General features: G+C 45.1%; 1 protein-coding gene across 6 annotated transcripts in view; it reads left to right on the top strand.

The window, feature by feature from the left end:
* The first annotated feature begins 6,704 nt into the window (after positions 1-6,704).
* LOC142563919 (uncharacterized) overlaps positions 6,705-12,288 on the top strand; it is a 253,141-nt gene continuing 247,557 nt past the window's right edge. For 5 of the 6 annotated variants that reach the window (XM_075674643.1, XM_075674639.1, XM_075674642.1 and 2 more), the window contains exon 1: positions 6,705-6,870. The gene's annotated coding sequence lies outside the window, so the exon portion shown is untranslated. The remainder of the gene's footprint in view (positions 6,871-12,288) is intronic. The other variant, XM_075674644.1, reaches the window with a different exon arrangement.

Here is a 12,288-nt window from a genome sequence, read left to right as displayed (position 1 = left end):
AAGTTATTTCAATAAAAACAAAAAACCATCATCCTCTGAGGCAGTTGGCCTTCTTAAACAAAGCGAGATATGCGCGCACATTTTTCATTGCTTCTGGCTTCAGTAGTGATCACTAGGTCGATTGCAAAACGTGAGGATCGTGTGAGGGCGTTGGCTGCATGATCGCTTTCGTTTCTGACGTAGGCCCGCGCGCGAAACCCACATCGTGCCGTCTTTTCTTCACGCTCCTCGTTTTAGTGTCTTCGATATGCGAGCAACGCAGAGAGCTCAACGATTGGTTCAATCACACGAAGTATGGGGCAAAAAATGTCATCCACCAGAAGGCAGCACGAAGCTACAAAGAAAACCCACACAGGTTTGTCTGGTCGGTCGAATAGCCCTGATCGTGAACACTGTCAGACGCGTGACACGCCGGAACACATATTACGTCATTGCCCAGCACGTATGCTAAAGAAGCGGACGCTGGACAGTTTCCTAACCGGCGTCGACAGGCAGTCACAGAGCGCTGTTCTCGGCCCGCGGTCTGACACTTCAATTGCAAGGCGTGTCAACAAAACCTTTGTTGAAGTTCCTGACACACAACTGGACGAGCGACTTCAGCAGGGCCAGTGTCTAATGTACACAAGCATTCATTCCTTCTCTTCTCTTCTCCTCCTCATCATTAATCCCGACATTTTCACCCCTTTCTCTCTTCCCCAGTGCAGAGCAGCAGGTTAGAACGCATCAGCTCAGGTGGAAGTCTCAGCCTTTCCTGCAGTGAAATCTGTCTGTCTCACACAGATTTGCCACTAAGAAAGCTTCATACTTGAAGAACAATAAGTCCTGGTCGGATCGGCCAGCACAAAGGGTTGTTTTCCTTCAATCATCGAAGAACCCGATAATCCGATGGAAGATTTGCCGTATTCGTTTGGTTGCGCAGTCTCCGGGATTGGCCCAGTTTAGTCGGTCCACACAGCCCTCTATGCAAAGGAGGGGGAAGAGATAAAGAAAGCTTCGCCCTAAAATGCCCCGATACTCAGGCATTGGGGAGCTTCAGAAAACACCAGGCAGCAAATATTATTTAAGAGCCCTCTACTGTGGTGTACCACACGCTGGTGTACCTTGCAGATGCAAAATGAATCGGTTGATAAGTAGTTCTGGTATTACCCGTCACGCTCTGCCGCGCTGGCGCCAAAATTTATTGTATCTATAACGCGACGCGTGCATTTTCTCTCTAAACTTACTTTTTCTTTCACGTGCACGTGCCACCTACCAAAGCGTGAACCTGCCAGTGTTGTCGAGTTAAAAAGCAATTCAAAAGCTGATCACGTGGACGATCACGCGAACGTTTCGCAGCTGTGAACAGGAAGATAACATCATTTTCATTTTTTTTTAAAGGAATGTTGTCAGAGAGTGCCTAAATCAAAGACCGCAGCACGCTCATACACCACTCTGTCAAATTAAACAAATTGGAACGCGGTCTACTAGCGTGTAGAGTTCGAAAGAATGCTCTGGAGTAATCTGTATCCGTAGGCTGCATTTTGGCGATCGACACAATGCGTCGATCCATCATAGTCTGTCACAGATGAATTCGCGTTTGAGCGATTGCTCCACCGTTTCAAAACAAAAACGACGCGCGAAAAAAAGAAAAGTGGATCTCACAGAATAGCGTTGGTCATGCGCCGCGGAGTGCGGCGACCACAGGGGTCAAAAACACGTTACGATGAACCGCCCAGGAAACGCATGGACGCTTCCGAGGCTAGGTACAAGGAGGCTAGGGAAAACCTTTTCCTGGCGACGGCATTCCGGGTCGTTAAACAGGTCGTCGAATAAAATCATCTGGTATTGTTTGGCTGAAGTACTGGATACATTTAAAAGAAACTTCGAAGATGTACGTTGCACAGTGGTCGACAGCATTGTGCACTTTCGACGCGAGATAACATTGTTTCGCTTAAGCTAGGCATGCTACTTGAAGCTCCGTAGAGGTACTTGACTTCCTAATTATTTAATCTTTTTTACTAAACGTTCTGCAGCTCTCTCTCATATGCGAATTCATCATCATACCATAACTATCGTCGTCAACAGCATATTTTAAGTTCACTGCAAGAAGGAAGAACTGTTCCAGGGATCTCCATTTATACCAGGAATGCATAAGCCGACTGCATCCTATGTCTGTGAACGACATAATTAAATTTCATAATCTTATCTAATCTAATCTACTGCTATCTTTGACGGCGTTTTCCTTCCCGTGGCACCCATTCTGTTAGTTTCACAGATTATCGATAATCTTTTCTTGCGTATTAGGTTACCTGCTCGGCCTCCACCTCTTTTGGACCTTAACTAGACTATCAGCTACCCACGTTCGCTCTTTATACTGCCATTTTCCTATCTCTTAACCTGCTTGTTGTCTATCAATCAAACATAACTTGTTACTAGACGAACGTATTCAAATATCCAACAGTGATCCTACTAAATCACACTTTGCATTTTGGTACAGCATTAAAGCAATCAGCTGTCAAATGCAGGACAGAAATGCCCCCAAAGCACATTCTCACAATGCATGCTCATGCAAGCACTTTTACATGTGCACGATTGCTCTGTTACCTGCAACATCGCATCACTCGGAGATTGCTTAGGTACTAGAGAGTAAAATTACTCACACACCGTTACAATGTGGCTAGCAGATGACATCGACCGCGGTGTTCACTATAGTTTAGCTAATAATAAGTCGAGGTAAATATCATGTCCACTCTTACCAATGTCCCTCCTCTTAGCGGCACATGTACATTTTCTGCATGTGCACGTTTTTTTTTTTGTACGCTTGCTGAACTCTTGTCATACAATTTCTGCAAAAATGAATGCAGACATTTGTTGAATATTTACTCTACAAAGTTGCGTCAATAATGGAGTGTAATGATGCCGGTGACAAACTGCTTTCGCACGCTGCTACAGCGGGGGCTAGCAGACGACGCTCCAGCTCCGTTGGTTCCCTAGGTTAACTACTGATAAGCCTAGGGACAAAAAATCCCTAGAGTTACCGACACACACCTCGTAGCAGACGACACAGAAGCGGAGCGGCATTTCCAGACCGGTCCGGCTGCGCCCCCTCCATGGCTTTCACCTGGCCGCTCCGCCAACGCATTGTCGACCCGCGTTTTCACGACGCTGACCGGTCGTTTTCTTTTTCTCCCTCACTCTCTGTCTTCTTATTCCTTTTTTTTTCTTCCTGGAGGTCGCATTCCAGCTTTCGCGTTAGTTTTTTTTTTGCGGCGTCTACGGACATTGTCTCGGAAGGAACAACTTGACCGAACGTTTTTCTGGTCGTTCCACAAGATCGATCGTCTGCAAGCAATGATCGCGTTGCTCACCGTCTACGTCTGCCCGTCGTCTGCTAAAGAGCTAACGCCTGCGACTTCCTGTGGAGCTTATCGTAGTGACATTTTCATGTGGCGCCGTCGTCTCTGCGCTGTTCGCGGGTGAATTACCGCGTGCCAGCGCGAAGGCCGCCTGGGACTTCCTGGCTCTTTGCTGATGCCGCTGGCGTGAGTTTGTTTTGCGTTTTATCTTTGCCGCGGCGAGCGCTTACACAAGGAGATCGAAATTGCTTCCTTTGAGTGTAACCTGGAACGACGCAAGAGAATGTGTTGATATTTAACGGTATCATTCGTGAGGGAGCTGTTAACCGCTTTGTGCACAGTGTGCCGACGCCTGCTTTGGAGATGCGGTGCAGTAAGTCTGGTTTCTGATGACGGACCTTTCCTGCGATATTCCTGCATACTTGATGACCAACACCTGATAGCTTTCCTCGCATAAATGAGATAATATAATGGATGCTAGTAAACATTACAACTTTCTAGACAAGAAGTAATTTTGCTAACTAGCACATGACCGGGGTAGTTGGAGAAGTATGCGAGAGGCCTCTGCCCTGCAGTGGGCGTAGCCAGGCTGCTGCTGCTGCTGCTGCTGCTGATGATGATGATGCATTTTGATGAAGGTTGTGCGAAGGTTGTGGTATCATTCCCCACCTGCGGCAAGTTTCTTCATCGACTTTCATTTTCCATTAATTTATCGTTCCATTATTTCATTTATTAAGCACAAATAATTTCCCCTATGTTGTCCTTGGTGTCAGTGTTTGTTGGTTTCTTATGATATGATTAATAAAAATCGGGCCCCTTGGTTAACTCCCTTTCTTCTCGTCTTCACTTTATCAGCGACTGACTTTCTTAGGGTTTCCTTCCGCATGTGTTTTCTTTTTTTGCTTTCTCATTTTCAGGTTTAATTTCTCTCTGTTCATTTTACAGATATGTGCTGCGTGTGAAAAAGCGCGTAACGAAAGTTCCCAACATTTCTAATATATAGCAGCACAAAACGAATCAAGCAGTCAGCCCCCTCCCTCCCCCCTTCCGTGTCGCAAACTTCGTAGCTTCGCCGGGTGGCGTTTTCGGACGCATTCCCAGGCCACGCGAACCGTCGTGCAGGCTTAATGGTTATGAGGTTGAGCAGCTAAGCACGAGGTCACGCGTTCGAATCGCGGCCGCGGCGGCAGCGTTTCGATGTGGGGCGAAACGAAGAGAAAACAAAAACGCTCGTGCACTTGGGTTTAGGTGCACGTTAAAAAAACCCAACTGCTATTTATCTGAAGTCCGTCCCTACGGTATGCCTCGTAATCACATTGTGGTTTTGGCACGTGAAGCTTCGGAACATTATCTTGCCAGGTCATGCCGCACGCCGGAAGCATTGACCAATCGACTGACGGTTTTGAGATCTGTATGTCACAACAGAATACATATGCATGAGATTACAAGAATCTCGTTGTGTGCGCGGGACAGTGGCACCAATCGAAAGTTGATATTATTGGCACTGCATTTTTGACACCGTGATTTACTTGTTTATTTATTTATTTATTTATTTATTTATTTATTTATTTATTTATTTATTTTAGCGTCCCAAAGCAACAAAGAAAACATTCATATAGTAACTTAGCCAGCACGACGAGTTAGGCACGGTGATGAACTTGAAACAAACAGAACAGACACACAAATGAAGCAGAATAATAACAAACAGAAATTTCTTCATCGCGCAACAGAGGTCACATGTTCTATTGATCGTGCCGAAATAACACACTGTGCTGAAAAAAATGGCAAAGCAAGTAGATATCTGCAATCTCTAAGTAAATCTACATTAAAGGGACACCAAAGAGAAATAGTTTAGTCAAGCTTCTGAAATAATATACCTTTCTGAAAAACAACACAAACGCTCTTAGTATCAGAAAAGCATCGTTAAACCAGAAAAAAAAACGCAAAACCAAAAGACTGGCGACGGCGCCATCTTGGTTTGTTCACCAGTTCATCGTGATGTCACAGGTTTTGAAAGTGATTGTTGGGTTGCAGTCAATTCTCCATTATTAAAGAACTGAATTACATCCTAAATGAACGAAATGGTCAACCTAGAAAGGTCGGAGAAGGTTTTCTGCGCCAAAAGCGCCCATATATACGAGAAGATATTTTGAAACATTCTTGCGTCTCCTTTTATTCCTCTCTCTCTATCGCTCTCTTGAAATTCGTGACGTCACACTGGTGTGCAAGTAGTGCTGTGGTTTTGTCGCAGAAAAGACGTTTGTGTTCCATTTTTTTCTTTAATAATAAGCCGTTATACAAGTAAATGAATGAAAATAGGGTTTTGAGAGACCAATTTGGTGCCCTATAATATACTAAGCGTTGCAATTTAGAGTCCTTATAATAACAGCGTCAAAGCGTATTTCAGCGAACTCCTAAACACCTTTAAGTAAACGCCATTTCTAGCTTAGTCTGGAGTCATTGCGAAGGTTACTCAAATATACATATGTCTGCATCAACACTTGGAAACTCTGAGAATGTTCTGAGACGACTCGTGCAGGATTGACCGAAGCTTCGAAATTTCCTTGCTAATTCCTTAACGGATTACAGGACTCATAATCGTACCAGTTATAGTTTAATGGGCACGTTGTAGTACATTCACTGTCACAACTTGCAAATTTTAAACCGTCTGGTGGTGGTGGCGGCTATTCGGACATGGACATTAGGAAAGTTATCATTGTCTATCACAAGAAAGAGGAGGAAGGAAGAAATAAGAAAAGAACCAGCAGGTGGTCTTCCTGCTTGGGCGACGAGGGCCCTAAGTCCTGGGTTCACAACACAGGAGTAATCGGAGATTGCTCGGAGAGGTCTTGGTGCTGCTGTGTACATCAATTCACTGCTGCTTGTGCTGATGATGGTGACATTCATGATAAGGATGGTGATTCTAACACGGAGAATACAGGGTGGGCGCTAAATGTCATGTGTCCGTTTCTGATTCCTCGTTGTTGTAAATGGCGTCACTAGGCCAACTTTGTGCCTTAATCGACGCTTTATAATCAAACACGGTGTTTAAAAGAAACGCATATCTTCACGCATCAGGCATTTCGAAAACGAGCGGGAACTGTGTTGCATAAATCTCAAGGGGCCGTTCCTTGCGTTCTTTTCCCTAGGTACCGTCCGCTGCAGCCAGGGACATTCCTTCCCCACGACGAGTGCCCAGGAGGCGTGGTTCTTCTCCCTAGGTACCGTCTGCTACAGCTATGGACATTCCTTCTCCACGACGAGTGCCCAGGAGGCGTGGTACGGGGAGCGTGCGCCCCTAAAGTGTTCCCTAGGGGCCACCGGCTTTCTCCCCCTGCATCTCGGGCACAGCTGCTCGCTCCAACACACGCGCCGGAGCACGCAGTCGCGCATTTGCCGGTGGCGCGAACAGGTCGGCGCGGAGTGCAGTGTGGTTGTGTCGTGAAGTGCCCCCTTGTGGATATACACACTTCGCCGGCACCACCGGTTGCGCGATCGACACTACGAGCTGGGATTATCTCTGCTCGTCAGTGAGGTGAGTTGTATTCGATGTATGCTTTTTTTTCGCTATATATACCGGTGCGCCAGCCTTGCTTAGGATGAAATTCGGCAGCTGAGGATGAGGTCACAGGTGCGATTCCCGATCACTTTTCTGCACTAGCGCGAAGCGCATCAGTATCGGCGTTGTTTGACGTAGTTTGCATGTTCTAGGGATGACACGAGGTATTGAGAACATATCTATATCTTCCAACTGTAATGTCATATCTGATAGGGCAAATCCTTTTTTTTCTGCATGGGTTTAGGGAGGGGTGTGTGAGGAACCAAACATTTGATCTGTTCAGATAAATTTCTGTTATTTAATAGTGTGGAAGTGACAACCAGAAATTGCTGTGAGAGTACAACAAACGCATTGCGTTCCGGTTAATATCGCCTAGTACTGCTAGCGTAATGACCTTTAAAAGAATGTCAAACTCTAAGGCTTATGTATCGTAGCAATATTGAGCTATCCATCTTTGCTATGCAGACACAACTTCACTCTCGGGTTGATTTTCGCAATTTCTACATGTACACTGTTGTGAATAATCAAAAATGCTTAATTAGTCAGTCTTCTTAATTAGCTACCTGAACATGCCGATTTCTCGTGCAAGTTGTTGTAAGTCTCTTCAAGTAATCCACCTGAACGGACAAGATCGGGCTATATGTTTCGCGTAATACATTTTTTGTTCAGAATCTATTCGAACTAGGAAAATAATAAATCATCATTCATGGTATAGAGGCAAGCGGACGCTCTACAGATTGTCTGAATTCATCTTTGCGATGTAACTCCTGCAGCCAGCTGTGAACGCAGGGTTGTTATCACCGGCACGTTTAACGTCGGCAGCTATAGTCGTGCAGCTGCTGGCGCTTCACGGGGCCATCGCGCTCGATGAACGATGGTGGTGTGCCGTGCATTTGCGCCTCTCACCGTCATCAGTAAGACGCGTTCTCCATTAAAAGAAATCATAATCAGAACGGGAACAGTGAGGCAAGTTACTATCGGCTGCGCTCTAACCACGAGAACATTCTCAGAGGGGCAATAAAGAAATATGCTGAGGCAGTTTATAGACTCATAGCACATCCTTAAAAACTCGACTTTTCGCTGATTTCGCGGTAAGATGTCGATTACTCGAATGGTAAATAGGGGCCGAACTTACACTTTTTTTTTTGCAATTTCGCGCCGTCGCGTCATTGTGACGTCACAGGTTTTCAGGTATTATTGGACCGCTGTTGGTGCAGTACAGGTTCTCGAAACTCTCTTAAGTTCAGCATTTGACTCATTCAGAATTCGGTGTAGTCCGTCCTTGTCAGCGGAGGCCCGAACAGACAGCGTAAAAATCTGTGACGTCAACGCAAGGTGTTTCGGTAACTTCAAGACGGCGTCGCCGCCAGTCTTTCATCCTCTTTTGCTCGCTTGTCAAGGCTCCCCTCGCTGTTAGAGAAAGGGAGTGAGAGAGAGACGAAAGGAAGGAAGGGATGTTAAACAGTCAAGAGTCCGTGGCTACCCTACGCTGGGGGAAGGGAGAAGGGTTATAGAAAAACCGGAGAGAGAGGGGTGGGGGGTGGGAGAGGCGTGCGCGGACAGCAATACAGTCAAAGGCACAAGCCGACATTCTCGGAAAGCACAAAAGTATCTTCTGAGCCGATGATCGGTGGGCGCGGTGTTCTAGTACTGTCTGTTCCTCGCTGTAAGAATGTCTTTGCGACTGTGAGTATGTATGTGTGTGTGAGGTAAATGTTTTTTTTTATCTCACTATGACCGAGTGATATGAAGTTTATACAATTGATAACAATAGTCGCTGGTTATTTGCGTTGGAAAGCGGCACAGTGAAGTTTATAGCTGAAATACCGTAGTGGAGGATGGTCAGTTTCGGCCACCCGGAGTTCTTTAACGTGCACTTAAGTCCAAGTGCAACAACACGTCGCATCCCATCGAAATGAGGCTGCCAGGTCAGGGCACCGAACCCGCAACCTCGTAATCAATGAAAGAACTTCGTGGTCACAGAGCCAGTACGGCGAGTGGATATGCACCCTTGAAAACTGCGCAGCATTTTTTTTTTTTTTTACAAGACGAGCGCAAGAATAGTGACAATGAGGAACCCAGGATCGCAGCTGACTTATTGAAACCATAAGCGCCGCAATTGAAATACATAGGCTAAAATGCGTACTTCTGAGTAGATGTGAGGCTACTGGGTTCGTTATCCTGAGTCATTCGCTTCCTGTATGCGGACGTCACGAAGGCGTCTTGCGTGCAGTACTTTCGCCCAGCTGATGTTTGACGACGTGTTCAGTGCCATTAAAAGTTCTATTGCTTTTGTTAGCTTCTTAAAGTGTACTTTCAACATAAGCACTTTAGCTTTTCAATGCTTTGTTACCTTTCTTTCTTTCTACTCCTGCAATGTCAAAATAAAGCAGAACATTTGTTTTATTTCTCCAGAGGTGAATGACGTTAGACATCAGTCCCTCAGTGCATGCTAATACAAACCTATCGACGTCAAAAAAAAAAAAAATGTGGCGTGGGGGTAGGGTTCGTTGTGGAAAAGCCCTATTGTGTGGATATTCTGGATATTCGGAATAGTGCGGATATTCAGAGCTAAATCAGTTGGCTCACGAATAAGTAAGTGACCAAGCGACACGCGAGAAATCCGATATTTGCTATTAAATAATTTTAATACAAAATTATGCATACAGCTTTTCTGTATGTTATATCCGCCGTAGTTGCGTTCTTACTGTCTCATTACTACCTCTGTGCTTCAGTTCTTCCGCCTTTTATACGCCTGCAATTCTCTATTTCTTCACATTTGGGAACGCGTAAATAAAAAGAAGACCACCACTTTGCTTAGCGAAAAGTATTTGGTATAAAAGAACGAGAACTTTCTAATGATTAAGCCAAACAATAAATTCAACTACTCAATAATTTCATTCCTGGTATGTGGACAATAGTTCGGAGCAGAAATTTAAAAAAGAAACACACTTAAGTTAAGCAAATCGCCCCAGGGTTGTTGCAGTTCTTGACAGCGCTCAATGGACTAGCCCATCGATATCTCCTTAGCAATCGCAGCAATCAGTCCATCCACTAATGCGATACTCAATAGCTCTTTAACATGCGCGACGTAAATGGCAGCAGCCGTTTAACGCCGCTGTTTTCTTTTTTTTTTGTACGGCTGGTGAGCAGTGCTACAAGTACCATCGTAACGCACGGGCCAGCAGCCCGTTAAGCGAAAAAAATGCTCGTCGCACGCGAATGGCGCCGAGCCATTATGATTTATCCCCAACGCCGGTCGTTTCCCGGAATGGTCCTTCCTCGAGTTGTTTTCCTGTAACGACATTGCCACAAACAAGCCGAGTTTGTAAATAAACGAAACTAGAAAACATACGGCCCCGGCGGGGTCATTAACAGCCATGCTTCCCGTCTGGTCCAAGCGCGAACTTTGCGGTTTACGTTGAGCACGTTGCCCGCAATGCGCTCACAAGCTCTAGCGCAAACGGGAAAAAAAGTATGTTGTCACACGTACTACCTGTGATTGCTTGGACGGCGCGGCTTCTTATTCATTCCCATATAGGTTGTTTCACACTTGAAATAGCGGTAGCGACGGCAAAAATAGTCGTAGCAAGAAATAATAAAAGTGGGGCCTCAATGGGTGGCAGTGGCCAAATCACTATGGTAGAAGTAGTAGGGGTGGGGGGTAGTAGTATAGCAGTAGTAGTATTATCGGTATTTGTTGTAGCAGTAGCTTCAGCAGTAGTAGTAGTAATAGTAGGTATGATGATGATGGTGGTGGTAGCGACCTTGGTACTCACAATTGGTAGTAGTAGAAGTAGTAGTAGCATTATCAGCATTAGTTGTAGCAGTAGTAGTACTAGTAGTAAAATTCAATTGTGGCAGTGGTAGTAGAAGTAGCAACTCTAGCAACAATAGCTGTAGCTGTAGTAGCAGTAGTATTTCTAGTAGTCGTGATGAAGATGGGGATGGTCGCAACCTTGATATTCTATAGTAGTTAGCAGTAGTAGTAGAAGTTTTAGTAGTAGTAGCATTGTAAGTTTTAGCCGTAGTAGTATTAGCAATTTCAATTGTAACAGTGCTAGTAGTAGTACTAGTAGAAATAGTGGTAGTAATAGTATTAATAGTAGTGGGGATGGCAATTGTAGCAACCTCGGTGTTCAGTAATGGTATCAGTGATATCAGTAGTTAGTCGTACTAGTAGTTGTAGAAGTAACGATAGAAGTGGCGTAGCTAGTAGAAGTACAGCCCTAGCATATCAGTACTGATGGTAGCCATTTCATAAGTAGTAGTAATATAGTACTAGTAGCGGTAGAGGAAGAAATGTGATATCGATGTGTCGTGCAGTCCCCAAATATCCCTTAACATTCTGCAGGCTCGAGAAAAATGATCGTTAAAGCGTCGCTATATATCATACACACTGATGAATGCGAAGATACCGTCTCCTTTAGGTTCGCTTTAGGCTTGCCCTGACGGATGTTATAATTTATGACCATAGCCAATGGTTTCTTCTTTGCCACATCCCCTTTCGAATGTCCCTGCTCTAAGCGCGCACGTTGACATTTGTTCGGTTTGTAGCCGTGTTTGTCAAAGCGCCTACGACGTATCAAGTTATCGCTACCCCCGCGGCACGCTGTTCAGAACGAGCAGGTGTGAGCCAACGGTCGCTCCGGGAACTCAGCCGTCGCTTGGTTTCTGGGAGCAGACGACAGGGAAAGGCCCGCAGCTACAGGCCGAGGTAACCCGTAACCTTCTGATGACGTCTGCAGATGGATCGGAGGAAAGTGTTTTCGCCGCCGTTTCCCACGATGCGCTGACGCGCGCAGAACGCGGCCGTGCAAAGCGATTTAACATACACGACCCGCTCGTCTACAACACCCTTGTGCTCCGCCTCGTTAATAGCGTGCAGTGCCGTAGGAGTTACGTATGAGATCCGTTAGTTTGGTTCCTGGAGAGCCGGAGGAGGTGCTGCCAAAATATTGTCACTAATAGATAGATAGATAGAGGGATAGATAGATAGATAGATAGATAGATAGATAGATAGATAGATAGATAGATAGATAGATAGATAGATAGATAGATAGATAGAGACAGACAGACAGACAGACAGACAGACAGACAGACAGACAGACAGACAGACAGACAGATAGATAGATAGATAGATAGATAGATAGATAGATAGACACACAGACAGACAGACAGACAGACAGACAGACAGACAGACAGACAGACAGACAGACAGACAGACAGATAGATAGATAGATAGATAGACACACAGACAGACAGACAGATAGATAGATAGATAGATAGATGGATAGATAGATAGATAGATAGATAGATAGATAGATAGATAGACACAGACAGACAGACAGATAGATAGATAGATAGATAGATAGATAGATAGATAGATAGATA

This window comes from Dermacentor variabilis, chromosome 11 (genome assembly GCF_050947875.1).
Source record: "Dermacentor variabilis isolate Ectoservices chromosome 11, ASM5094787v1, whole genome shotgun sequence".
Taxonomy (NCBI): Eukaryota; Metazoa; Arthropoda; class Arachnida; order Ixodida; family Ixodidae; genus Dermacentor; species Dermacentor variabilis.
Note: the sequence above shows the minus strand (reverse complement) of the source record. Positions and strands in the feature narration are given on the sequence as shown.